The sequence below is a fragment of the Nuphar pumila genome, chromosome 15 (genome assembly GCF_984573655.1).
Source record: "Nuphar pumila chromosome 15, dmNupPumi1.hap1.1, whole genome shotgun sequence".
NCBI classification, from domain to species: Eukaryota; Viridiplantae; Streptophyta; class Magnoliopsida; order Nymphaeales; family Nymphaeaceae; genus Nuphar; species Nuphar pumila.
In genome coordinates this window covers 12,888,280-12,916,113 of record NC_143263.1, presented here as the reverse complement: position 1 = coordinate 12,916,113, position 27,834 = coordinate 12,888,280, and the positions used below count along the sequence as shown (strand labels likewise).

The window sequence follows — 27,834 nt, the reverse complement described above, 5'->3', positions numbered from 1 at the left end:
TTTTCTAAGCATTTTTGCTTGTTTTGAGAAAATTCGGACTTAATTTGATTTCCTGAGATGCAGGCTACTTCTCAAAGCTTTTGAAACCTGGGATTGGACTTTTAGGGTTGTTTTTTATTGGGAAGATTGATAGAAATGGTATGCCAGCAACATACACATCATTTTAAGATTATGACATCCTTGGTGCCGTGTGAGAGGGAGCGACAACCATATTTTTGCTACATTTGCTCCATTTTGTGGCATTTTGCTGCATTGTTAGTTTAATGCAATATCAAGACTGATTGCCGAAGTTGGAAGCCCTGCACCTCATTCGCTTACACTTTGAAGCTACTCATGTTCCTAAGAAGAAAAATGAGCATCAAGAACATGAGGTTTTGAACACTAATTTCTATTTTGGAGGACATCATGGCCGAGGTCGAGGAAATAGAGGAAGAAACAATAACTGGGCTGGTGGTAGAGGACTTCTGCCTCTGCCACAGAATTCGTACAGAATTCCAATCAGCAGAAAAATGTGGTAATGTGCCAGTTATGTAAGAAGAGAGGGTATAGTGCAGGAGATTGTTGGGATCTCCCATCTTATGGGCCTGTTTCTAATGCTAAGAAAGCTGGACAACATACTGTGCAAACTACGTGCACAACCAAGAAGGCAACAAACAACAGGTGAATAATGAAGTGCTGGCTGCCACTTTCCAAAACTTGAAGGTGAATCAGCAACAATCTAATCCAGAAGCTTGGTTCTTTGATTCTGGAGCAAGTAATCATGTGACAGGTAATGCTGGTAAGATCTTCAATTCTAAACCTTATGATAGTCATGGTAGAATAATCACTGGAGGTGGGACCCCCATCCCATCACACAAATAGGGAATGCCGTGTTACTACTGGAGTCGGGTCATTATCATTGCCCAATATTTTTCTTGTTTTGGGTATCAAAAGAAATTTAATCTTTGCCTCTCAATTGTGTGACCAAACTAATTCTTGTGTTGTCTTTACTCCTTTTGTGTTTGTAAAGGATCCACGTAAGAACAAAACATACGCTGAAGGGGTAAGATGGGGAAGTCTCTATATTGTCAAGGAAGCTTCTAGTGGGGAAGTCTCACATTTGTGATGGTTGGGGCAGCTCCAACAGCTATATGGAGCTGTCCCTTTCACAACAGTCAAAAAGAAAAAAAAGTGTAAAAAGCAAAAGTAAATAAAAAAAGAAAAAGTAAAAATGTTAGCTCATTAGGGTGGCTGACGCCTATTGAGTAAAAGGACTGAAATACCCTTGATGGGTATTTCAGTTTACAGTTAAAAGAGACATAATATTTTAACACTCCCCCTCAAACTTAGGGTGTCACGACCGAAAGTTTGCCAAGAAGAAAGTTAAATCTTGGAGAACACAGCGCCTTAGTGAAGAAGTCTGTCAGTTGATATTCTGATGTAACATAAGGAAGGTCAATGGTTTTTCTTAAATATTCTTCACGAACATAGTGACAGTCCATCTCGATATGCTTCGTGCGCTCATGAAATGTGTGATTTTTGGCAATGTAGATTGCACTTTTATTATCACAACATAATTTTGTGGGCCCTTGAACTTGAATATTCATATCTTCCAACAAGTTGCGAATCCAAACAATCTCTATTGTAGTAGATGCCATGGCTCTATACTCAGCTTCGGTGGATGAAAGCGATACTTTTTGCTGCTTCTTGCATCTCCAAGAGATTAATGATTCACCTAAAAAAATACAGAAACCAGTGGTGGAGTGACGGTTATTTGTGTCACCTCCCCAATCAGAGTCAGTATAAGCAATTAAACTTAATTCAGACGTAGAAGATAGAAATACTCCCTTGTTTACTGTACCCTTTATGTATCTGATGATGCGAAGGATGGCGCTCATATGGACTGTAGTAGGTGCATGTTGAAATTGACTAGCAACATGTACTGCATGAGAAATATCAGGCCTGGTAATGCTGAGATACGTTAGGGATCCAACCAGTTGCTGGTAAGGTGTGGGATCTTTTAAGAGAATCCCATCATCAATCTTCATCTTCGGACCTACTATTTCAGGAGTTTCGCAGACCTTGTCATCTGTGATTCCTGATCTATCAAGAATCTCATAAGCAAGTTTAGTTTGAGACAAAAAATAGCCTCTCTGAGAATAGGCAACCTCAATTCCCCAAAAATATGTCAGAAATCCTAAGTCTGACATTTCAAATTTTGAAGTCAAAATAGATTTAATGCTCTTGATTCCTTTGATATCATCACATGTTATTAACATATCATCAACATATAACAATAATATAACAATCCCTGCATCAGATTTCTTAACAAACAATGCAATGTCAGTATAGCATGAAGTGAAACCATTTTCAGTCATTACATTGTTAAACCTATCGTGCCAAGCCTTGGGTGCTTGTTTCAGTCCATAAAGAGCTTTACGAAGACGAAGAACTTTATTTTTAGGGATTTCCATACCAGGTGGAGCATCCATGTAAACTTCTTCATTAAGATCTCCATTTAAAAAGACATTTTTGACATCCATTTGGTAAATATTCCATTTTCGAATTGAAGCAATGGTGATAAGACATCTGACAGTAACCATACGAGCTACTGGAGCAAATGTCTCTTCATAGTCAATCCCATATTCTTGACTGTACCCTTTAGTTACAAGACGAGCCTTATACCTTTCAAGAGAACCATCACTCTTAGTCTTGACCTTGAACACCCATCGACATCCTATAGTTTTCTTGCCATTGGAAAGAGATTGAAATTCCCAAGTGTTAGCTTTCTTAAGAGCTTTGAGTTCACTCTCCATGGCTTCTCTCCATTCAGTACATTGTTTGGCTTCTCCAAAAATTTTTGGTTCAAAATAAGAGTGAATGGCAATCAAACAAACTCGATATTTAGGAGAGAAAGAATCAAAAGATACGAATCTAGAGGGAGTCCTTCTAGTTCTTTCAGTTCTCCTAGGATGAGAATCATGAGTGGAAATAGTCTCACTAGGTTCACTATATAGTTCAATAGCACTCCTAAAGGTGCTTCTATCTTTATGCGAATAAGTGATGGGTTCTCTAGATACATTTTCTTCTTGAGGGGTAGAAGGGTTAGAGTTATTGTTGATCACAACCATTTCATTTTCACTATTATATGTTGATTCATCATCACTAGAGATATCATCATCCTTAGATAAAAGGTCAAAAAGAAAGGAGTAATCGGCATTTTCTAAATGAGATTCATTTTTTTCAAAACCACTATCATTTTCCAAAAAAGTTACATTCCTTGAAACATATAATTTATCATTCTTAGAGTCATAACATCGAAATCCTTTTTGAGTTTCCGAATAGCCAAGGAAAGCACAAAGAATGGCTTTTGGTGAGAGTTTATCATTTTTAATGGTAAGAACAAAGCACTTACAACCAAAAACTCTCAACCTATTATAATCAGGTTCTTTTTCATATAGAATCTCAAAGGGAGAAATTTTATCTAAATTTTTGGATGGAAGTCGGTTGATAAGATAGACGGAAGCAAGAGCCGCTTCGGCCCAAAATTTTTTAGGAATATTTTGGGAAATGAGAAGGGTTCTAGTGGTTTCAATGATATGCATATGCTTTCTTTCGGCCAAACCATTTTGTTGTGGTGTCTTAGGGCACGATCTTTGATGGACAATGCCACAATCCTCAAGATATTTCTTAAACTCATTAGAGAGATATTCACCTCCGGAATCGGTCCTAAATATCTTTAAATTACTATTAAATTGATTTTTAATCATCATATGATATGTTTTAAAACATGAAAAACTTCATGCTTATGTTTGAGAAAATGTATCCAACAATATCGTGAAAAATCATCTACAAAAATCACATAGTAAGCAAAACCACCTTTGGATATGACAAGTGCCGGTCCCCAAACATCCGAGTGAATAATTTCAAAAGGTTTAATACTAAACATAGTTCTTGGTTCAAAAGGTATACTTCTCATTTTTTCAAGAATACAATCATTACAAGATAAAGTATTTTTACAAAGATCTTTAACAAAATGTAGATAGGATAACTTGGTAATGTTGGGATGACCAAGTCTCTTGTGCCAAACATTTATGTCTTTATGTTGGGCCACATTACAAAAGGTGTTTTTAGGAATTTAAAGAAAGTCCACATAGTACAAGTCTCCTTTCCTAGAGCCTTCCCCAATCAATCTCCCGGATCGGTGATCCTGTATTAAACATTTATTAGATGAGAATTGAATGTTACACCCAAGGTTCGTGAGTTGAGAAACGAAAAGCAAGTTTAAATTTAATTTTGGTATAAGTCTAATTTTTGGAATAAAGAAGTTTTGGGTTTTAAAATTTCCAATTCCCTTAATTTCTAGAGAAGTACCATCCGCGGTCGAAATAAAAGAAGGTGACACATTTTTAGAATACTCGGAAGGAGATGAAATGTTTGGGGTCATATGAAAGGATGCACCTGAATCTAAGAGCCAAGAAGTTTTACCTGGAGGAGAAGAGGTGGATACGGCGGCACCGGAAATAGCTCCCTTTAGAAGAGGTTAAAGAGCCTCCACAATTTGATTGAGAGATAGAGCTTCTTTTGAAGATTCCTCTTTGGATGGTTGAGATGTAGTTGCCATTGCTAGAAGTTTCTTCCATTTTGGGCAAACCGGTTTGATATGACCCGGTTCTTTGCAAAAGTGACACGAGATTTTGCTATAATCTCTTCTTCCTCCTTGATTTTGATTCTTAAAATGAGGAGGTCTATATGTTCTTAAATTGTTATCGGGTCTAGAAACGGCATTAACACCATCACATTCTTCTTGATTTGTGGACATTGCAAGCACACTAGGATTTTGCTTGCTAATGCCCATACGGGTTTCCTCTCCACTTAATTTAGTTAAGACATCTTCAAGAGGAGAGGTAAAAGAGGATAGGAGAAAAGATCTTATTTGCTCAAACTCGGGCCTTAGCCCATTCAAAAAATTGAAGAATCGGTCTTCTTCTAATTGCTTATGACGAAGCTCTATGGCTTCTCCACTCCACTTGGGTTCAAGCATGACAAGCTCATCCAAAATTGAAGAGAGTTCCGCAAAATACTCTCTTATAGACATATCACCTTGAACAAGAGTTAACGCTCTCTTTTGAAGATAATACTTATGGGACAAGTCCCTAAAAGTATACATCTTCTCAAGATACTCCCACGCTTGAGAAGTCTTTTTAAACTTTATAATGTTGGCATTAATCCTTGTCTCAACGGAAGAGAAAATCCAAGACAAGATCTTAAAATTCTTCATTTCCCATTGCTCATGTTTCCTACTATATTCCTCAAGAGCATTAGTTCTTTCATCTCCCTCAAGGATTTTGATTTCTCCTTCTTTAACCAAAGTAATTTTAGGCTCGGGTTCCGGAATCGAGCCTTGAATGTAACCCCAAAGCCCTTTCCCTTTGATGTGAGCTTCCATATTTCCGGCCCACACATGATAATTTGAGCCATTTAGCTTGAAACCAAGAGAAAAATGGGAGTCTTTCTCACTCATTAGAGAGGAAAGAAGAAAGAAAAGAATACGTACCACAATAAGATTTTAAATCTTTCTTGTTGTAGTAATCTTCTAAAATATTGAATGAAGAAGAGCCTCCACTCCAATCACCAAAAAGTTGAAGGCACGTTTTTCGAGGCACTTGATATTGAGAAGAATCACACCAATTTCTTTCTCCAAACAACCTTGCTCTGATACCATGTGAAAATCTCTACAAAAAGAGATTGTGTGTAACACCACAATACAAGAAATACAAAGAGTGCACAAAGGCACAAAGGAGAACACTCACAAGTGCACGAAGGCACGAATACACATGCACAACAACATGAAACAAAATGAACTTCAATTCATAAGTTCCCAAGAGGGGCTTTACAATATTGCATATGCACTCACAAAAAAGAATATGTTTACAAGGGCCACTAAGGCCTATTTATAATGCAAAAAGAAGCCACAGGTGCAGCTCAATATGACCGTTGGAGCTGCACCCAACGGTCACATTTGTGATTGTTGGGGCAGCTCCAACAGCTATATGGAGCTGTCCCTTTCACAACAGTCAAAAAGAAAAAAAAGTGTAAAAAGCAAAAGTAAATAAAAAAATAAAAAGTAAAAATGTTAGCTCATTAGGGTGGCTGACGCCTATTGAGTAAAAGGACTGAAATACCCCTGATGGGTATTTCAGTTTACAGTTAAAAGAGACATAATATTTTAACAGTTTTGTCCGAGTCCAGTAGAGGAGTTTGTGATGTCCTTGAAGTTCCTATGTCACAATTGTTGATTTCTGAAACTGATTCGAATCGAGCAACATATAACTTGTGCCATTGGCATTTGGCCCATTGCAATTTTTCTTTCCTGAAGTCTTTGTCCAATAAAGGTCTTTTGTCAAAGTGTCTATGTAATAAAGAATCGGTGCTTGAGTCTTTATTTTCGAGTTGTCAAATTTGCAAAAGTTACCAATTACCTTTTAATTGTATAAATAAAAGAGCTTCCTTTCCTTTTGAAGTTGTTTATTATTCAGATGTCTGGGGTCCTACACCGGTTGCTTCCTTCTCATCATGCAAGTATTGTCCTATTTATTGACGATTTCAGTAGGTATACCTGGATATTCTTTATGAAACAAAAATCAAAGGTGTTTGGTGTATTTAGACATTTTCATATGTACGTTCAAAACCAATTTGGACTTCCTATTATCAATTTCAAAGTGATGAAGGGGGAGAATTCTGTTCTTATGCATTTAGAGACTATTTACTTGATCATGGCATTTGTCACAAGAAATTTTGCCGCATGCTCTTGAACAAAATGGAATTGAGGAAAGAAAACATAGACATTGTAGAAAGTGCATTAAGCATAGAGACTTTTCATACAGTTGTTCATATCATAAACCACTTTCCTATGAAAGTCCTTGATAACAACTCCCAATAATATGTTTTATATGGGGAACATCTTGATTACAATGATTTGAAAGTATGGGGATATATATGTTATGTGCACGTGGATGATTCAGAATGATGTAAATTTGCTCCCAATGCTCAAGTGTGCAAATCAGTGTTGTTAAAAATGCGTCTCACCTCGAGGCGCGACCCTATGTGGCATGAGACACACTTAAATAGTGCACGGAGGCCATGGTGCACGCCTCATCTGCTATGAGGCATACTCCTCAGGGCAAGGCATACCCTGAGGCGTGTGCCTCATTTGATTTAGGTCAAATGGGGGTCAAAGCCCCCATTTGACCCAAATTTTGGGGTGAGCCGGACCCTTATTAGGGTCGGCCCCTCTCTTCTTTCCCTCTCTCGCTGCTCAATCCTCTCTCTCTCGTTTCTTGTCTCTCCCTCCTCTCTTGTTGCTCCATCCTCCCTCTCTCTCGTCTCTCCCTCCTCTCTGACTGCTCCCTCCTCCCTCTCTCTCATCTCTCATCTTTCGCTGCTCATATCTCACTCTCTCATCTTTCGTCTACGCGAAAGAAGAAGAAGAAAAAGAAGGTACTTATTCTTTCCCTCTTTCGTTTCTCGTCTCTCATTCTCTCGTTTCTCGTGTCCTCAGCAGAAAAAAGGAAGAAGTAGAAGAAAGAAAAGAAACATAAGAAAAAGAAGAATAAGGTACTTTTTTCCTTCTCTCGCTGCTTACTCTCTCGTCTCTTCTTCCTCTCCCTCTTCATTTTTCTTAGTGTTTGGCTGGCCCTTTTGATATAGTGTTTGGTGAAGATAAATGGATTTTAGGGCTTTAAATTAGGGGCTTTTGTGTGTTTGTTAATATTCTTGCATTCTTTTGTGTGTTTGTTAATTTTTGGGCATTCTATTGTATATATACATGCAAAAATGTGCTGGCTGACCATTTTGATATAGTGTTAGGTGAACATAAATGGATTTTAGGGTTTTTGTGTGTTTGTTAATATTCTTGCATTCTTTTGTATGTTTGTTAACTTTTTGGCATTCTATTACTTATATACATGCAAAAACATGTTGGCTGACCCTTTTGATATAGTGTTTGGTGAAGATAAATGAATTTTTGACATTTCTTTTATTTATTTATATTTTTAGATATTTTTAAAGTTTTTTTAAGTTTTCAAAGAAAATTTTTAAGGCTTACGCTTTACGCCTCACCTCAGTTTTTGGTGGAGCGATACGCTACGCCTCAATGCTTTTCATAACATTGGTGCAAATTTGTAGGATATGCAGATGGATACAAAGGTTACAAGTGTTAGAAGTTTGGAACCCCATTAAGAAGTGTATAATAGTGTCATGCCATGCTAGATTTGATGAAGGGAGTTCCAATTTTCAGGGGAGTTTGAAGCAAGAAGAGCATCAAGAAAGTAGTCAAATAATAGTTGGAGATGATTTAGACCATTGGGTAAGCTCATCCTTGATACAAGGGGCAACTGGCCCATGTGTAATGCATGAGCCTGAGTTTGGGCAAAACAATCCGGATGTGGTGCAGGAGCCTGAAGCATTGCACATTCATCATGAGCAGCAAGAGAATAATGATATTCAACATGACTGAAAAATAATAATCAGAACAAGTTCTATGGGCAAGCCTATCATAAAAGATAGGTTGGAGATGCTACTTAACACATGATGATGACCAATCACTGCATTCTTCGCATAGAGAAGAACAATTATCATAGATTGATAATACTGACAATGAAATTGTTCATCCAAGTCTTATAAGATCTACTCCCATTGATAGATGGGTTTCATATGAAACCTTTAGTGCTGAGTATCAAGAGCTAGAACCAGTGTTGTGAAAGCGTCGAGGTGTAGCGAGGCGCTCCACCAAAATCTGAGGCGAGGCGTAAAGCGTAAGCCTCAAAGTTTTTTTTTTTTAAAACTTAAAAAAACTATAAAAAATATCTAAAATTATAAATAAATAAAAAATTCTTTATTGATGAAGCAACAACCAACAAGAAATAAAAAATCTCAAATAAGTACTGAAAAATTATGAGATTAACATGTAAAAATAACATTAATGCAACAACTTGATCTATGCAAGTATCTAAAAAATAAAACATGAGCATTTATTAAATAAAAAAATAACATTAACAACGAAATGCATATTAGCATTAATAATATCATGTCATAATTAGAAAATGCATTTTAGCATTAACAACCAAATGTTAATATATATATATATAGGGTTGTGACTGCATGTAATTGCATGACTTGATTTTGCCACTAAAAGGGTTTAACATCACATTCTAGAAGAGATTATTGCTCCTACGAAATTGAATACATTGAAAAAGTTGACACGGTGATATTAATTTTCTGTGAAATGAAGCAACTAATCTGAATGACTTCATTACCATGGTTGCTTTGAGTGTCTATTAGACTGCAAAGTGGTGAACTTGCTACTAAGGGTGTCAATGGATTGGGTATGACCCGATCCTGACACATATTGGATCTTATAGGGTCAGGGTTTGGTTGCAAAGAAGGGATTCTGATTAATTATTCAGGTTGGACCCATGAGGTCTGATTATTATATGGGTTGTGTATGGTTTATAAAATTTTATACCAAACCAGGTCTGACTGGAGTTTCGGTTAAGATTCTCAAATTTTCAATGTAAAATAATTAAAAATATTATTTTGCCGGGTATGGACTGGGTCTAGTTTATGTAATTTTTATCGGATTTGGGTATAGTTTTTCTTATAAAAATCCAGTTAAACCCGAATCTTGATCTGATACCTATATTACTTAGTCGGATTCAGCTTTGGACCCACTCATTTTAGCATAGGTCCAACTGCTGAGTTGCGGAGCCTGATTCAAAGTTTTTGCCCTTACAGTAATGGGGTCCGGTGGCTCCCCCCCCCCCCCCCCCCGGTGCGGGTTTCTTGGGCTTATGTTTGAGACCCGGTTTCTTATAGATCAAACCCAATTTGTTTAGGTTTGGGGTTGTTGCCCTTGCCTTGTATAAATTCTTTATTTTCTTTCTCTCTTGTATATGCCCTTGCCTTGTATTAGTAAATGCCCTTTTTACTAGCAACTTAGTTAAAATTACATAAAAAACCCTAATTTTTTGTCAAATGAGGGCTTTGACTCTCATTTGATTAAAAAATTCAAGGCGTGTACGTCTCGGCTTGAGGCGCGCGCCTTAAGGCGTATGAGGCACATGCCTCGGGGCTATTGCGCTTTGTACATGCGCCTCAAGGCATAAAGCCCCTCGCCTTGAGGCGAGGCACGCTTTTTGCGCCTTGAGGCGCGTTTTTAATTATTGAGACTGGTTTATTCGGGTTACGGGTTTGGATCTGGACCCAGAAACATGAATCTTTGTAATACTTTGTATTTGTATTCGGGTCTGGAATAGATGTAATGTTATGTAATATCCAGACCCGATCCAATTTGTAATACATATATATGTTGAATATAGGGTACGATCCCCAGTAAGTGGGATTGAATCTTCTATTGCAGCCGTCCCCTCCTCTCTCACTGTCTCTCCCTTCTTCAGCATCAACGATACTCCTGGAGACAAAATCTTACATGGTATCAGAGCAGGGCTTCGTCTGATCTCTGTTCAAGAGCGTGAAGTTGATCCCAGAACGTGTCTCGAGAGATCAGTCTTCAAGCTCCAGGTTAACGTGTTTCTGCCCTTTATTCCAACTTCTTCTATTGTCTCTCATCGTGAGTCTCATTCTTATCATTTTTTTTTTCAAGATAGATTTCTGTTTGCATTTTTACCCCATCTTTTAGATCTGTTTTCGATTTCAGATTTGTGTCATCATCTTCTTCTTTGTTTTCATACCTAATTCCATACGCATATCTGTTTTCGATTTCAGATCTGTGTCATCGCCTGTTCCTTTGTTTCCAGATTTCCCAATTCGATTTCTGTCTATGTCACATGGGTGCGGGTGCGGGTGCGGGTGCGACACGGGTGCGGCGCAATTTTAAAATTTTTGGACACGGGGACTCGGCTATATATATATATTATTATTTTTTAAAAAAGTGCACAGACACACAGTCTGTGTTTGTGACTGCAGCACTGTGCACAGCACAGACTGTGCACAACACTGCACTGTGCACAACACAACACAACACAGACTGTGCACAGACTCTTTTTATTTATTTTTTTAAATAAAAAATATAAAAAATTCATTTTTTAGGGACAAATGGACATTTTTGGACTCGGTCAAAGTTGACCGAGTCCAGGCCGAGTCCGAAGCCGCACCCGTGTCGGGGCGTGTCGACTCGGGTGCAGCACCTCCCTAGCCGAGTCTGTGTGACATAGATTTCTGTTTTCAGACCTGACCTGATTATTTCATCAAATACGAAATCTGATTGTTTTTCCCAGATCTGCGTTACTTTCTCCAACACGAGATATGATTATTCATCTCACGAATATAGATATATATTTTATCGTAAATCAATCTTTGGTCCTTTTCTCTGTCACGGTTTGAGCACGCGTGAAACAAATTGTAATTTGTTCACGCTCCATCAATTAAGATATGTTTCTTTGTTCGTTACCAACATTGACGTCAGCAGCATGTTAGATTTAAATTTTTTTTAATCAGACTGTTATCTTGATTGCCCTTTGCTGAATACTAGGCAGCATCAGCACAGTTGGGAATATTCGATCATCTACGACTAACTAATCTCAAAAAAAAAAAAACTTTGATTGTTGGAATTTCTGCTACGTTGAAATTTCTATTATTGCTTGACTGGTTGTTGCCTTGTATTGATGCTCTTGTACTTGACGCTTTCCCTTATTCATCCTACTTCATATTATTTCGTCATGGATTCTCCTTCTTTACTGTCAAGTTTCCTTGGTCAACTCATCTCTGAAAAACTGAACAATTCGAATTACTTGACCTGGAAGAAGCAAATTTTGCCCTTTATCAAAAGTTTGGATCTCTTAGGACACATCGACGGGACCGTTCATGCACCTCCAGAGTTTGTGATGCAGGAAGAGCGAGACGATAAAGGGGAGGTTTCCAACAAATTGATTCGCAATCCAGAATTTGGGAGATGGAGGAGAAAAGATCAAGCGGTCGTTGCTTACATCACATCTACTCTTTTTCAAGAGGTATTAATCGGCATTCCCGACGAATGCTCGGCAATGGAGTTATGGCAGAGGTTGGCGCAAACATATTCACAGATTTCAGAGGCCAGAATCCTACATTTAAAAAGAGAATTTCAGCTCTTAAAGAAAGAGAACTTGTCAGTTACAGAGTACATGAACAAAGTCAAGATCCTCACCGATCAACTGGCCATGGTGGGTTGTGAAATTCCTGACAAAGAAAAGGTTCAACAGGCACTGAATGGACTTGGCTCCAATTATCACATGTTGGTCACTTCCCTTCTATGTCTTCCTTCATTGCCAAGTTTTGAAGACCTTCGCGCGAAGTTACTACAATACGAAATTACCATTAGAAGAGAGGAGATGGCCATCAATTCCAGCAATCATGATGTATTGGTTACAAGGATGATGTCAGGAAGAGGACGTGGAGGCTTTCGAGGTGGACGCGGCCAAGGAAGGAACAATCAAGGAGGCCGTGGGTTGTTGCCCACGCCCAATATGTCACTCAATTCCTTCTCAGGGAACCAAAGCTCCAGGAATATACCAACATGTTTTCAATGCAATAAAAGGGGGCACATCAAAGCTAATTGCTGGCACAAGCCACAAAACAAAAGCAAATTTAATGGTGCAGGATCCTCCCACAAAGGAAGAATAGAAGACTCGAAGGACGATGAAAAGGATAATATGAAGAATCTTTTGATATCTGCTCTCTCAGAGATAAGCTTCAAGCAGAATGAACAAGGAACTTGGTAAATTGATTCCGGGGCTGCAGCTCATGTAACAGGTGATGTCGGTAAGATTTCGAAACCCATTCCTTATCATGGAAAATTTCGTATTAAAACTGGAGATGGTACTCTTCACTCTATATCTCACACTGGAAATGTTGATCTTCCACTTCTTAATTCTTCGTTAAATTTATCTAATGTCTATCATGTTAAATTATGTATATATAAATATATATATATATACATATATGTATATATATACATAATTCTTTTTTTGTTTTCTTATTTTCCAAATACCCAATATGGGTATTTTGGTAAATCCTCATGTAAACCCTCACCTCTCCTCTTTCTCTCCTTTTGTCACTTTTTGCTTTTTCTTTTTTCTTTTTTTATTTTACTTTTTGTAAGACCACAAGGGGCCCCACCCTTCTTGTCGTTGGGGCCCCAACGGTCATATTTATGATCGTTGGGGCTCCCAACGACAAGATGGGAGCCCCCTTGTGGTCCCTTGTTTTTGGCTTCCTCCTCTATAAATAGAGGAGGCTGTTAAGACATGTAATAATACATCTATATATATATAAATATAGATGTATTCACCATAATACCCGATAGGGGTATTATGGTCTTTTCACAAGTACCCAATAGGGGTACTTGCTTTATTTCTTTTATTTTTCTGTTTTTTATTTTTTATTTTTTTTATTTTCTGGAATGTTTATTGGGATACCAAAGGGGCCCCACAATGGAGTCGTTGGGGGCTCCCAACGACTCTATTGGGTGCTTCCTTTGGTCTCCCTTTGCATATAAATAGGGGGAACCCCCTTATATCTAGTATTGCTCTTAGAGAGCTCCTCTCCAATAAAAGGGATATTCTTTTTATGTGTGTAGCCTTGTTATAAGGCCCTTCGTATATCCCTTGGTGGATTTCCTCTCTTATGCTTGTTTCGTTTGTCCGTGTTGGACATAGTGAATGCATTGGCATTCTTGGATTCTTTCGCATACTTCATTACATGGTATCAGAGCCATACGATCTTCTAAGGTGAAATCGTGTCTCTCTCTACTTCCTTTCTTTTTCACATCTTCATTTTGTAGCAATGGAAGTCAAGATCGATTTATCATTCAAGCTCAATGGGAAAAATTACATGATGTGGGCATCCGCAATGGAGAATAATCTCAAAGGCAAGAAGCTTTAGGGTTATGTAATGGGAACCGTTCCGGAACCCCAACTTAAGCTCACAAAGATGGAAGATGATCAAGAGAAAGCACTTGAAGGTGATGCTCGTCTCAAGGCCATTGAAGATTATCATCACCAAATGGAAGATTGGGAGAGCAACCATGCAAAAATCCTAGCATGGTTTATGAATAATGTCGAACTTAAGGTATGTGCAAATATTGCAAAATTCCGCCGGGCAAATGAAGCTTGGTTTTTTATGAAGGGTATGTATACCCAAAAGGATCTTGCAAGAGCTTATTTTTTGCAAGAAAAAGTGAGAACCACAAAACAAGGCGACATGAGCATACAAGACTATTATAGTGCTCTAAATCATTTCTGGGATGAATTGGCTCTTTTAGAGCCTAAATGGGTGGCTACGGAGGATGTGGAACTAAGACAAAAACAAATGGAACAAGATAGATTGTTTCAATTTTTATTTGGGCTTCGTCTCGAATTTGAACAAGTTAGATCCTCACTTCTCCATAGATCTACGTTTCCTACTTTAGAAGAGGCTATTGCCGAAATTACTCAAGAAGAGACTAGGCATAGCATGGGTAAAAGCATAGATGAAGTTCTTGCCGTATCTAAACCCGACAATCATGTTAAAACATACAAGCCACCTCATTTTGGTAAGCAAGGGAGTGGTGGAAGAAAAATGATTATATGTCATAATTGTTATGAGCCGGGACATATTAAACCCGTTTACCCAAAGCTAAATGGGACATTCAAGCCAAAGGTGGCTTCCGTTGAGGAATCCTCCACCAAAGAAGATGAAGGCAAGAACAGGGATCTCAAAGATACTCTTGGTCAAATTTCCTTGGCTCTCCAACAAATTCTAAAGGCTACATCTTCCACCTCCGGTGCCGCCATTGCCTCATCATCACCTCCCGGTACGTACTCTTGGATTTTAGATTCCGGAGCCTCTTTTCACATGACTCCTCATGAAAATGCATTAACCAACGTGCACACCAATTCAAAAATATCTTGTGTCTCTACGACCGATGGAACTTTTCTCAAAATAAATGGTATTGGAACTCTCGATTCTAAAAATGTTCAAAATTTTCTTGTTCCAAAAGTTAGAATAGTTCCTAAATTAAATCTTAACCTCTTTTCCGTTTCCCAAATTGCCGACCATGGATGTGAAATATCTTTCTCATCCCAAGGGTGCTTTGTGCAGGATCTCCGGTCCGGGAAGCGGATTGGGCAAGGCCATAGGAAGGGAGATCTTTATTTTATGGATAACTTAATGCTTCCAAATACCTTATTTTGTACTTATGTCCAAGACAAAAATATTGAAACTTGGCATAAAAGGCTTGGACACCCAAGTTACTCTAAAATGTATCTTTTTCCTTTTGTAAACAAGTTTTGTAAAGAAAAAGATATCAATTGCAAAGATTGCATTTTCGGAAAAATGAAGTCTATTCCTTTTCCTGTTAGAACCTTTGTGACAACAAAACCTTTTGAATTGGTGCATTCCGATGTATGGGGACCATCTCCGGTTCTATCCAAAGGTGGTTATTCATATTATGTTACCTTTATTGAAGATTATACTAGATATGTATGGATTTATTTTCTTAACCTTAAATCGGAAGTTTTTAATTTCTTCAAAGAATTTCATGCAAAAGTTCAAAATCAATTTCAAAGTCACATATCCATTCTTAGATCCGATTCGGGTGGAGAATACTGTTAAAATGTACCTCATATATATATACGTATATATATATGTATATATAAATATATATATTACATCAATACCTCATAGGGGTATTTTTGTAATTTTACATAGTTGTTTTAGAAAACAACTATTTTGTTTAAATGTAAATTTCTTTATTTATTTTTTTGTTTTTATTTTCGTATTTTTTAGAACCAAAGAGGGGCTTCAACCATAGAGTCGTTGGAGCCCCCAACGGTCACAAATGTGACCGTTGGGGGCTCCCAACGACTCCATGGGAGCCCTCTTTTGGCTCTTCTTTTGAGGCCCTTTGGCCCTCCTTTTTCCTCCTCTCCCTCTTGTATAAATAGGGGTGAACCCCTTGTGTATTATTATTCTTGAGAGCTTTCTCTCTTCTCAATAAGAGGCTTTTTATATTGTTGCCTTCTTAAAGGCTTGTGCTTGTATTGTCCCTTTGTGGACTTGTGATATTGTCTCTTTTATTCATTGTTGTAAGTGCTTGTATGCACTCTTTATATTTCCGCAATATCTCATTACATGGTATCAGAGCCACTCGATTCTTGAAGGAAAGGTGTGGTTCGTGTACCTCATATTTAGTGGATATCTTCTCACTTCTTGACAACATCATGGAGGCAAAGATTGACCTATCTTTCAAGCTCAATGGAAAAAATTATATGATGTGGGCATCGACAATGAAAAATAATCTCAAAGGAAAGAAGCTTTGGGGTTTTGTCATGGGTACCGTTCCGGAACCTAAGCTTATGCTTACAAAGGACGAAGAAGGTCAAGAAAAGGCTCTTGAAGGAGATGCTCGCCTTAAGGCCATTGAAAATCATCAAAAAGAAGTGGAAGATTGAGAAAGCAATCATGCAAAAATCCTTGCGTGGTTTATGAACAATGTGGAGCTTAAGGTATGTGCTAATATAGCTAAATTTCGTAGAGCCAATGAGGCTTGGTCCGTTATGAAAGGTATGTATACCCAAAAGGATCATGCGAGACCATACTTCTTGCAAGAAAAGATTAGAACTACCAAGCAAGGTGATTCTAGCATTCAAGACTATTATAGTGCCCTAAACCCACTATGGGATGAATTGGCTCTTTTGGAGCCAAAATGGGTTTATATGAAAGATATTGATTTAAGGCAAAAACAAATGGAACAAGAGTGATTGTTTCAATTCCTTTTTGGGCTACGTCCCGAAGTTGAGCAAGTGAGATCCTCACTTCTCCATAGATCTATTTTTCCTCCTATTGAGGATGCTATTGCCGAAATCACTCAAGAGGAGACAAGGCTTGGCATGAGTAAACATGTTGATGAAGTCCTTGCCGTTTCAAAACCGGCTAACAATGTTAGAACCTATAAACCTCCTCATTTTGGGAAACAAGGAAACTACAATGGAGGAAGAAAAATGATTGTTTGTCATTATTGCAATGAGCTGGGTCAAATTAAACCCGCTTGTCCAAAGCTTATTGGAACCTTCAAGCCTAAGGTGGTCTCTCTTTAAGAAACCACCACCAAAGAAGATGAAGGCAAGAACAATGACATCAAAGAAACTCTTGGACAAATATCTATGGCTCTCCAACAAATACTAAAAGTTTTTTCCTCCACATCGGGTGCGGCTATTGCCTCGACATCATCATCCGGTACGTATTCTTGGATCCTTGACTCCGGAGCTTCTTTTCATATGACCCCTCATGAAAATGCACTTATTGATGTTTGCACCAGTTCAAAGGACGCTTATGTCTCTACGACCGATGGAACATTTTTAAAAATTTCAAGTATTGGCTCTTTTAAAGATTCTCAAATTTTTTGTGTTCCAAAAGTAAGAGTTGTTCCCAAACTAAATTTAAACCTCTTTTCGGTTTCTCAAATTGCCGACCATGGATGTGAAATATCTTTCTCATCTAATGGTTGCTTTGTGCAGGATCTCCGGTCCGGGAAGCGGATTGGGCAAGGCCATAGAAAGGGAGACCTCTATTATATGGACCATCTCGATTTCCCTACAAATTATTTTTGTTCTTATGTCCAAGAAAAAACCATGGAAACTTGGCATAAAAGACTTGGTCATCCAAGTTATTCCAAAATGTATCTCTTTCCTTTTGGAAACAAATTTTGTAAGGAAAAAGAAATTAATTGCAAAGATTGCATTTTTGGAAAAATGAAGTCTATTCTATTTCAAATTAGAATTTTTCTTTCATCAAGACCTTTTGAATTGGTGCATTCGGATGTTTGGGGGCCTTCTCCGGTTATGTCTAAAGGGGGCTATTCATATTATGTTACGTTTATTGATGACTTTACTCGGTATGTTTGGATTTATTTTCTTAGTCATAAATCGGAAGTATTTACTTTCTTTAATGATTTTCATAAAAAGGTTCAAAATCAATTTCAAAATAACATATCTATTTTAAGATCCGATTCCGGTGGCGAATACTTATCTCACGAATTCCAAAACTATTTAACCCAAAATGACATTTGCCATCAAAAGTGATGTCCTAAGACTCCCCAATAAAATGGCCTAGCGGAAAGAAAACATAGGCACATTATAGAAACCGCTAGAACATTACTTGTTTCTAGGAATATTTCAAAGAAGTTTTGGGTCGAAGTCGTTCTAACCTCAACTTATCTAATCAATAGAATGCCCTCTTCTAAGTTAAAAAATGCTTCTCCCTATGAAAAATTCTTTAAATTTCACCCGATTTCAATCGTCTTCGTATTTTTGGTTGCAAATGTTTTGTCCTATTACATAAAAGGGATAAGTTATCTCCAAAAGCAATTGAATGTATTTTTCTAGGATATGGTGAAAATAAAAAAGGGTATAGATATGATTTTAAGAATGATAAACTATATGTTTCAAAAGATGTAACATTTCTAGAAGAAGAGAACGGTTTTGATAAAATAGAAAAACAAAGGAAATTGATTATATATTCTTATATGATCTTATTGATGACATACAAGAAGATTTTCTTGAAAACATAGATGATACACGTGAGGTATCCCATCTTGACATAACACTCTCAAATGATAGTGATTCAAATATAAATGTTTACTCAAGAAGAAATCAAGAAAATCCTATTAGTGCCCTCGAAAAATACTCTCAAATTTCTGAATCCACTGAGGAACCACAAGTTAGACATTCTTCTAGAATATCAATACCCCCAAATAGGTTTGTATCCTATGATTCCTTAACCCCCAACTATCGGGTGTGTTTAATAACCCTACACTCTTATTTTGAACCGGCTCACTATAATCAAGCTAAATTTATACCACATTGGGTTGAAGCAATGCAAGTTGAACTAAATGCTTTAAAAAAGGCCAATACTTGGGAAATAGTTAATCTACCCTCACACAAAAAACCTATTGGTTGTCGCTGGGTCTTCAAAGTTAAAACTAAAAGCGATGGCTCTTTAGAACGATATAAAGCTAGATTAGTCGCTAAGGGATACTCTCAAGAATATGGCATTGATTATGAAGAAACATTCGCTCCCGTAGCTCGAATGACCAGTGTCAGGACCTTAATAGTGGTCGCATCAACCAAAAAATGGCCTATTTATCAACTTGACGTAAAAAATGCTTTTTTAAATGGAAGTTTAAGTGAAGAAGTTTACATGGATCCGCCACCCAAAATTAATATTAAGCAAGGTCAAACACTTCGGCTTTTAAAGGCATTATATGGTCTTAAACAAGCTCATAAGGCTTGGTATGATCGTTTCAGTGATATCATGGTAAAGTTAGGATTTCATTCTTGTTATACTGACACTATTCTTTTTGTTAAAAATGCAGGTACTAGTATCGTAATATTGTTGGTTTATGTTGATGACATGATTATCACTGGGAATGATCAAAATAGTATTATTGATGTTAAAAATATGTTAAAAAATAATTTTGATATGTCTGATTTAGGTTTTCTTAGATATTTTCTTGGAATTGAAGTTGCATATTCTTCTCGAGGATATATTTTGTCACAGATGAAGCTTGCTGCAGATATCTGTTCTAAGTCTGGGATTTCTAATGACAAGAAAGTAGAGACTCCCGAGGTTATTAATGTCAAATTACGGTTGGAGGATGGGGTTCTTCTGGAAGACCCCACGCCTTACAAACAACTCATTGGGTCTCTTTCCTATTTAACCATCATCAGACCAGATATCACCCATGCGGTTCACTCAGTTAGCCAATTTCAGCATGCTCCTACAACTGTGCATATGAGTGTTATTCTCTGAATCATCCGCTACATTCGGAATACCATCAATAAAGGGTTTTTTCTATCCTCCTCTTCTTCCTTGAATCTTCTTGCTTATACTGATGCCGATTGGGGAGGTAATCCCAATGATCGAGTCTCAACTATTGGTTTTTGTGTCTTTTTAGGGGACTCTTTGATTGCCTGGCGATGCAAGAAGCAGCAGAAAGTTTCACTATCATCCACTGAAGCTGAGTATCGGGCTTTGGCAACCACGACAATGGAACTTGTATGGCTTCGCAGTCTGCTTAAAGACATGGGTGTTGATATTACCGAAGCCTCAAAATTATGTTGCGACAACAAGAGTGCCATCTACATTGCGAGCAATCATACCTTCCATGAGCGTACAAAGCATATCGAAATGGACTGCCACTATGTTCGTGACGGATTTTTACGATGAACTATTGCTCTACCATGTCACTTCAGAATATCAGTTGGCGGACTTCTTCACTAAAGCTCTTCCGACTCCCCGCTTCATGTTTATTCTTGGCAAACTTTCCGTCTTTTCCCCGTAAAGTTTGAGGGGGGGTGTTAAAATGTACCTCATATATATATATATGTATGTATATATAAATATATATATTATTACATCAATACCCGATAGGGGTATTTTTGTAATTTTACATAGTTGTTTTAGAAAACAACTATTTTGTTTAAATGTAAATTTCTTTATTTATTTTTTTGTTTTTATTTTCGTATTTTTTTAGAACCAAAGAGGGGCTCCAACCATAGAGTCGTTGGAGCCCCCAACGGTCACAAATGTGACCGTTGGGGGCTCCCAACGACTCCATGGGAGCCCCCTTTTGGCTCTTCTTTTGAGGCCCTTTGGCCCTCCTTTTTCCTCCTCTCCCTTTTGTATAAATAGGGGTGAACCCCTTGTGTATTATTATTCTTGAGAGCTTTCTCTCTTCTCAATAAGAGGCTTTTTATATTGTTGCCTTCTTAAAGGCTTGTGCTTGTATTGTCCCTTTGTGGACTTGTGATATTGTCTCTTTTATTCATTGTTGTAAGTGCTTGCATGCACTCTTTATATTTCCGCAATATCTCATTATAAATACTTATCAAATGAGTTTCAATCATATTTAAAACAACATGACATTTGTCATCAAAAATCTTGTCCAAGAACTTCTCAACAAAACGGTCTAGCGGAAAGAAAACATAGACATATTTTAGAAACCACTAGATCATTACTCATTTCTAAAAATATTCTTAAAAGTTTTTGGGCCGAAGCCGTGTTAACCTCCACCTATTTAATCAATAGAATGCCATCTTCAAAACTGAACAATATCTCTCCTTATGAAAAGCTTTTCAATATGACATCCGATTACAATCGTCTTCGTATTTTTGGGTGTAAATGCTTTGTTCTTTTACATAAAAGAGATAAATTGCCACCTAAAGCAATAGAATGCGTATTTTTAGGATATGGTGAAAATCAAAAGGGCTATAGATGCTTTGACTATAAAAACAATAAGTTATTTGTCTCCAAAGATGTGACCTTTTTAGAAGATGAAAATGGATTTGAAATATTGGAAAAACCAAATGAAATTGATTATATGTTTATCAATGATCTTTTAGAAGATTCAAATGATGACTCTTTGAGTCATCCAGAATTTTTAGAAAATACTCATAATAATGATTCTCATGATAATGATGTATCACCAACTAATGGTGACAATCTCCAAGTTTACACTCGGCGTGAGGAAGCACAACCTATTAGTGCTTTAGAAAAATTCTTGCGGCTTAATGAACCCCTAGAAGAAACCTCCCTTAGGCGATCTTCTAGAGAATCAATTCGACCTAATAGGTTTGTCTCATATGAAACTCTCTCACCTAACTATAGAGCTTGTCTAATAGCCTTGCATTCTTACTATGAACCTTCCCATTATAATCAAGCAAAAAATATTCCTCATTGGGTTGAAGCAATGAAAGTTGAACTAGATGCTTTAAATAAGGCTAAAACTTGGGAAATAGTTCAACTTTCTCCAAATAAAAAAGCTATAGGATGTCGGTGGGTATACAAAGTCAAAACAAAAAGTGATGGTTCCCTAGAACGTTATAAAGCTAGATTAGTTGCTAAGGGATATTCACAAGAATATGGCATCGATTATGAGGAGACTTTTGCCCCCGTGGCTCGCATGACAAGCATTAGAACTCTAATTGTTGTAACATCATCTATGAAATGACCTATATTTCAATTAGATGTTAAAAATGCCTTTCTTAATGGTCAGTTGAATGAAGAAGTATATATGGACTCTCCGCCGGAAATTAGTGTTAACCAAGGTCAAACTCTTCGATTATTAAAAGCTTTATATGGCCTTAAACAAGCCCCTAAGGCTTGGTATGATAGATTTAGTGCTATCATGTTACAATTGGGATTTCGTTCATGTTATACTGACACTGCTCTTTTTGTTAAACATGCAGGTAATAGTATCATCATCCTTCTGCTTTATGTTGATGATATGATCATCACTGGCAATGATGGAATTGGTATTCTTAATGTTAAAAATATGTTAAAACATAATTTTGATATGTCTGATTTGGGTTTTCTCAGGTACTTTCTTGGTATAGAAGTAGCATACTCTCCTCGAGGGTATATTTTGTCACAGATGAAACTTGCTGCAGACATATGTTCCAAATCTGGGATTTCAGATGACAAAAAGGTGGAGACTCCCGAGGTTATCAATGCTAAATTACGATTGAAGGATAGAGTTCTGCTGGATGATCCTACGCCCTACAGGCAACTCATTGGCTCCCTCACCTATCTGACTATCACCAGGCTTGATATTGCTCATGTTGTGCACTCTGCAAGCCAATTTCAGCATGCCCCTATATCTGTGCATATGAGTGTTGTGCTTCGGATCATTCGATACATCAAAAATACTTTGACTAAAGGGCTATTCCTATCATCACTCTCTTCCTTAGATTTACTCGCTTATACTGATGCTGACTGGGGAGGAAACCCAAATGATCGAGTCTCAACTATTGGCTTTTGTGTTTTCTTAGGAGATTCGCTAATTGCTTGGAGATGCAAGAAACAGCAGAAAGTCTCATTGTCTTCTACTGAAGCCGAATACAGGGCTATTACAACTACTACAATGGAGCTTGTGTGGTTTCGAAGTCTTCTTCAAGATATGGGAGTCAAAATTACCGGTGCTTCGAAGCTTTGTTGCGACAACAAAAGTACAATCTATATTGCCAGCAACCACACCTTTCATGAGAGGACTAAACATATTGAAATGGACTGTCACTATGTACGTGCTGAATATCTTCGTGGGACAGTTACACTGCCATATGTCACTTCGGAATATCAACTTGCAGATTTCTTTACCAAAGCACTTCCTGCTCCTCGCTTCTTGTTCCTTCTTGGCAAACTTTTGGTCATCTCCGCGTAAAGTTTGAGGGGGGGTGTTAAGACATATGTAATAATACATCTATATATATATATAGATGTATTCACCATAATACCCGATAGGGGTATTATGGTCTTTTCACAAGTACCCAATAGGGGTACTTGTTTTATTTCTTTTATTTTTCTGTTTTTTATTTTTTGTTTTTATATTTTCTAGAATGTTTATTGGGATACCAAAGGGCCCCCACAATGGAGTCATTGGGGGCTCCCAACGACTCTATTGGGTGCCCCCTTTGGTCTCCCTTTGCTTATAAATAGGGGGAACCCCCTTGTATCTAGTATTGCTTTTAGAGAGCTCCTCTCCAATAAAAGGGATATTCTTTTTATGTGTGTAGCCTTGTTATAAGGCCCTTCGTATATCCCTTGGTGGATTTCCTCTCTTATGCTTGTTTCGTTTGTCCGTGTTGGACATAGTGAATGCATTGGCATTCTTGGATTCTTCTGCATACTTCATTACAGAGGCCTTCCCTTGTATGAGTATTGGGTTTTTTACCCTCTTCTTTCTTTCTTCAATAATATCCAACTTATGACTTTAAGTCATTTCTCCTTTTGTGGGTTTTTTGTATACACTTCTAGGTTTTGTGTTCTTGGCTCTTGTGATCACTCTTAAAGAGTGTTTTGCTTTATTGGTGCTTCCGCCCCTCTTCATTACATGGTATCAAAGCAAGGTTGGTGATCGGGCTTCTCTCCTTTTTTTATCTTGGGACGTGTGTCTATCAAGCTTTTGAAGAAAGGAAGACTATTTGGTACCTATGGAACGCGATTCTAAAGTTGAGCTTTCTTTTAAGCTCAATGGATCCAATTATCTTATGCGGGCCTCCGCTATGGAAAATCATCTAAGAGGTAAGAAACTTTGGGGTTTTGTTATGGGAACTACTCCCAAACCCTCTCTTGTTCTCACTAAAATTGAAAATGAGGTTGAAAAAGCTTTAGATGGCGATGAGTGCATCAAAGCTATCAATGACCATCAATCCAAAGTTGAGGATTGAGAAAGTAACCATGCCAAAATTTTGGCATGGTTTATGAACAATGTGGACCTCAAAAATTGTGCCAACATTGCTAAATTTAGAAGAGCCAATGAGGCATGGTTCTTTCTTAAGGGTATGTATACCCAAAAGGATCTTGCTAGACAATTTTTTTGTCAAGAAAAAATCCGTTCCTCTAGACAAGCGGATATGAGTGTTCGTGACTACTTTAGCTCTTTAACCCCTCTTAGGGGATGGACTTGTTCTTCTTGAGCCTAAATGGGTGGCTCCGAAAGATATTGAGTTGAGAAGGGAACAAATTGAAAAGGAGCATTTTTTTCAATTTCTCCATGGTTTTCGACCGGAATTTGAACAAGTTAGGGCATCCCTTCTCCATAGAAGTAAAGCCTTAACCATTGAGGACGCCCTTGCCGAAGTATGCCAAGAAGAAACTCGACTTGGCCTGAGTATTAAGAGTGATGAGGTTTTGGCCGTTACTAGGCCCAGATCAAATGCAAAGGCATGTAGACCTCCCCACTTTAACAAAAATAATGGATCTAGAAAGGGAGTGATTTGTCACTATTGTAATGAATCGGGACACATTAGACCGGTTCGCCCAAAGCTTAAGGGAAAAGTGGCCGTGGTTGGAGAAATTTCTCCGAAGGAAGAAGAAAGTGCCAAAGAGGGAGATATCAAAGAAACTCTTAATCATATCTTCGAGGTTCTCCAATATCTTCTCAAGACTTCTTCATCTTTAACATCCGGAGCCACCATCGCCTATTCTTCATCACCTCCAGGTATGTGGATTCTAGACTCCGGTGCTTCTTTTCATATGACATCTCATAAAAACTCTTTTTCTAATGTTTTTTCCAAACCCATATCCTCTTATGTTTCAACGGTCGATGGGTTATCTTTTAAAATTGAAAGTATTGGAACACTTGATTTTAAGACCTCTCAAAACTTTTTCGTTCCTAAAGTGTGAATCGTTCCAAAAATTAATCTAAATCTTTTTTCCGTTTCTCAAATAACTGATGATGGATGCCAAGTCTCTTTCTCACCTAAAGATTGCACCGTGTAGGATCTCCAGTCAGGGAAGCTGATTGGGCAAGGCCATGGAAGGGGTGATCTTTATTTTATGGACTTTTTGACTCTACCACCAAAGTCATTTTGCAATGTTATAAAGGACAAAAGTATTGGAATTTGGGATGAGAGACTTGGTCATCTAAATTTTGTAAAGATGTCTCTTTTTTCTTTTTTGAACAATACTTGTAAAGACAAACACATGACTTGTAAAGATTGCATTTTTGGGATATATAATATTTCTTGTATTAGCTATAGGGGTATTTTAGTCATTTTATGCATATTCGTGTCGTTGAATATGATTGTAATTCTTTGTTTTAATTTTTCTTACTTTTGTAACTTTTTCTTTTATCTTTTTTTATGTACTATTTTTGTACACAGCCAGTAGCTGACTGTTGATGCGACCCGCAGAGAACTCATGTCAAACGGAGTTAGTCGGGTGTCTCAGTGGCGTTGCCATGCCAGCGCAGCAACCGCGGAAGGCCGCAATTGCCAACGTGGACTTCAGTGACTTGTACAAATTCAGTTGAGCTGTTACTTCAGTGGAAGTCAACCACCTCAGCATGACTGGATGCAATGAACAAGAGCTTGGGCGCACTCTGCATGTGGGCGGATTCAATGCACCTATGCCAGGTCAGCATGACTAGATTCAACGCATGGGCGCCTTGTGTGCCAATTCAGGATTGTCCAGGTTTAGTGAAAGGGAGTTGGGACCGATTGTGGCCTGAATTTTGAGCTAAGATTTGAGATAGCTCTCAAGTGTATTTTAGAGAGAAATTTGCTAAGCCTTGTAAGCTAGCATTTAGCTAGACGAAGCCCCCCGATTCGCCTTGTAACAACTTAGAGTGTTAATAGAAAAAACACAACTCAAGCACACACTCACAAGTGGCGCCGAGTACAATGTCGAAAAAGAGGAGCTAAAAAGAATAACTCAACACTTCCAAACTTCCGCGCAAAGAGACTATAGAGACCTTGAGCAAGGTCCTTGCCTTCCGAAAATGGATCCGAAAATTATGGTCCCATTAAGTGGTATCAATGCCAATGAAGGCCCTAGAACGGATGAGTGTTCTAGATCTCATTTTGGAGAAAAAAGATTGACAAGATCTTTCTATGTTGAGACACAAGTCGAATTCATGAAGAAGCTCTCTCATAAGGATGAGGAGTCCAATTCGAAAATGGAGAAACTTGAGTTGCTCATGCTTCAACTCACTCAAAATGTGAATGCTATGGTGAGAGCGAAAGAGAAAATGACTCCAAGGCAAAACCGTGAGGAGCTGTTTAAAAATGAAGAAGGGGATAATGAGGTTCCTCCTTGGAATTTCATTCAAAAAGCAAAAATCAAAGTAGAGCTACCCATTTTCAAAGGGGAAAATCCGAAAGAATGGTTGTTTAAAGCCATTCATTACTTCACTTGCCATCAAACTCCCAATGACCGGAAGATTGATGAAGCTATATCACGGTTAGAGGGGAATGCTTTACGTTAGTATTCTTGGTATGAAATCATGTTTGGGAAGCTAGATTGGCCAACTTTCCAAAAAGAACTAGTAGAAAGATTCGTCCCTACACTCATGGTGAATCATATTGTCTCCTTAAAGCAACTTAAGCAAAAGGGAACACTAGATGAATATCAAAGCGAATTTGAAGAAGTATGTTCAATGCTTTCACCCATGGACCAAGGAACCTTTAGTTCGTATGTAGGGGGTCTTAAAGATGAATTGAGAATAGAAGTGCTTGCGGCTAATGTACACACTACACGTGAAGCTTACAAAGTCGCCAAACTCTTCGAAGAGAAAATCAAGTTAAGTGCTTCGATTCACAAGTGTATAGGTAAAGACAATCCCAAGTTTGTCAAAACAAATTCAAGAGAGGATGCCAAAAGAGGAGGATTGGATAAGCCTAAAATCGAGTATGTGACTCAATCACAACTCAAGGAAAAAAGGAAAAAAGGTGAATGTTTTCAATGCGGAGAGTTGTGGAACTCAAGTCACAAATACAAAAACTTGAAAATTCTCCAAATCCAATAGGAGGAGGAAAGTGAAGAATCCGAAGAGGAAACACTAAAAAATGAAGGTTATCATACACTATCAAGGAATGCTAGTCCTAATTCAATGAAGCTTGAAGGCAAGCTCAATGGGCACAAAGTTCAAGTGTTGATAGACATCGGGGCAACACAGTTTTATTGAGGAAAAAATAGCTTTGAAAGCGGGTTGCCAAATTAAGGAACATCCAATGTTCCAAGTTTTCATTGGTGATGGTGGAAGTTTACAATGCACTCACGTGTGCCAAGATGCTCCACTTATGTTCAATCAATCCAAGTTCTTGGTAGATCTCTACCTACTTCCAATACAAGGGATGGATGTGGTCTTAGGAATCACATGGCTTAAGCAGTTGGGAAAGGTTTCATGGGATTTCGGTAATATGGAAATGAGTTATAAAAAGGGCAATCAATACGGCATCCTAAAAGCTAGTAACTCGAAAGATAGTGAAAGTAAAGAAGTACTTCAAACCTTGAGGTCAACCAAGAGGGCAATTTTGTGTT

General features: G+C 37.8%; 1 long non-coding RNA gene across 1 annotated transcript in view; it reads left to right on the top strand.

Moving 5' to 3' along the window:
• Positions 1–633: 633 nt before the first annotated feature.
• LOC149814539 (uncharacterized) overlaps positions 634–27,834 on the top strand; it is a 34,812-nt gene continuing 7,611 nt past the window's right edge. The window contains exon 1 of the long non-coding RNA XR_016427923.1: positions 634–769. This is a non-coding gene — a long non-coding RNA (uncharacterized LOC149814539). The remainder of the gene's footprint in view (positions 770–27,834) is intronic.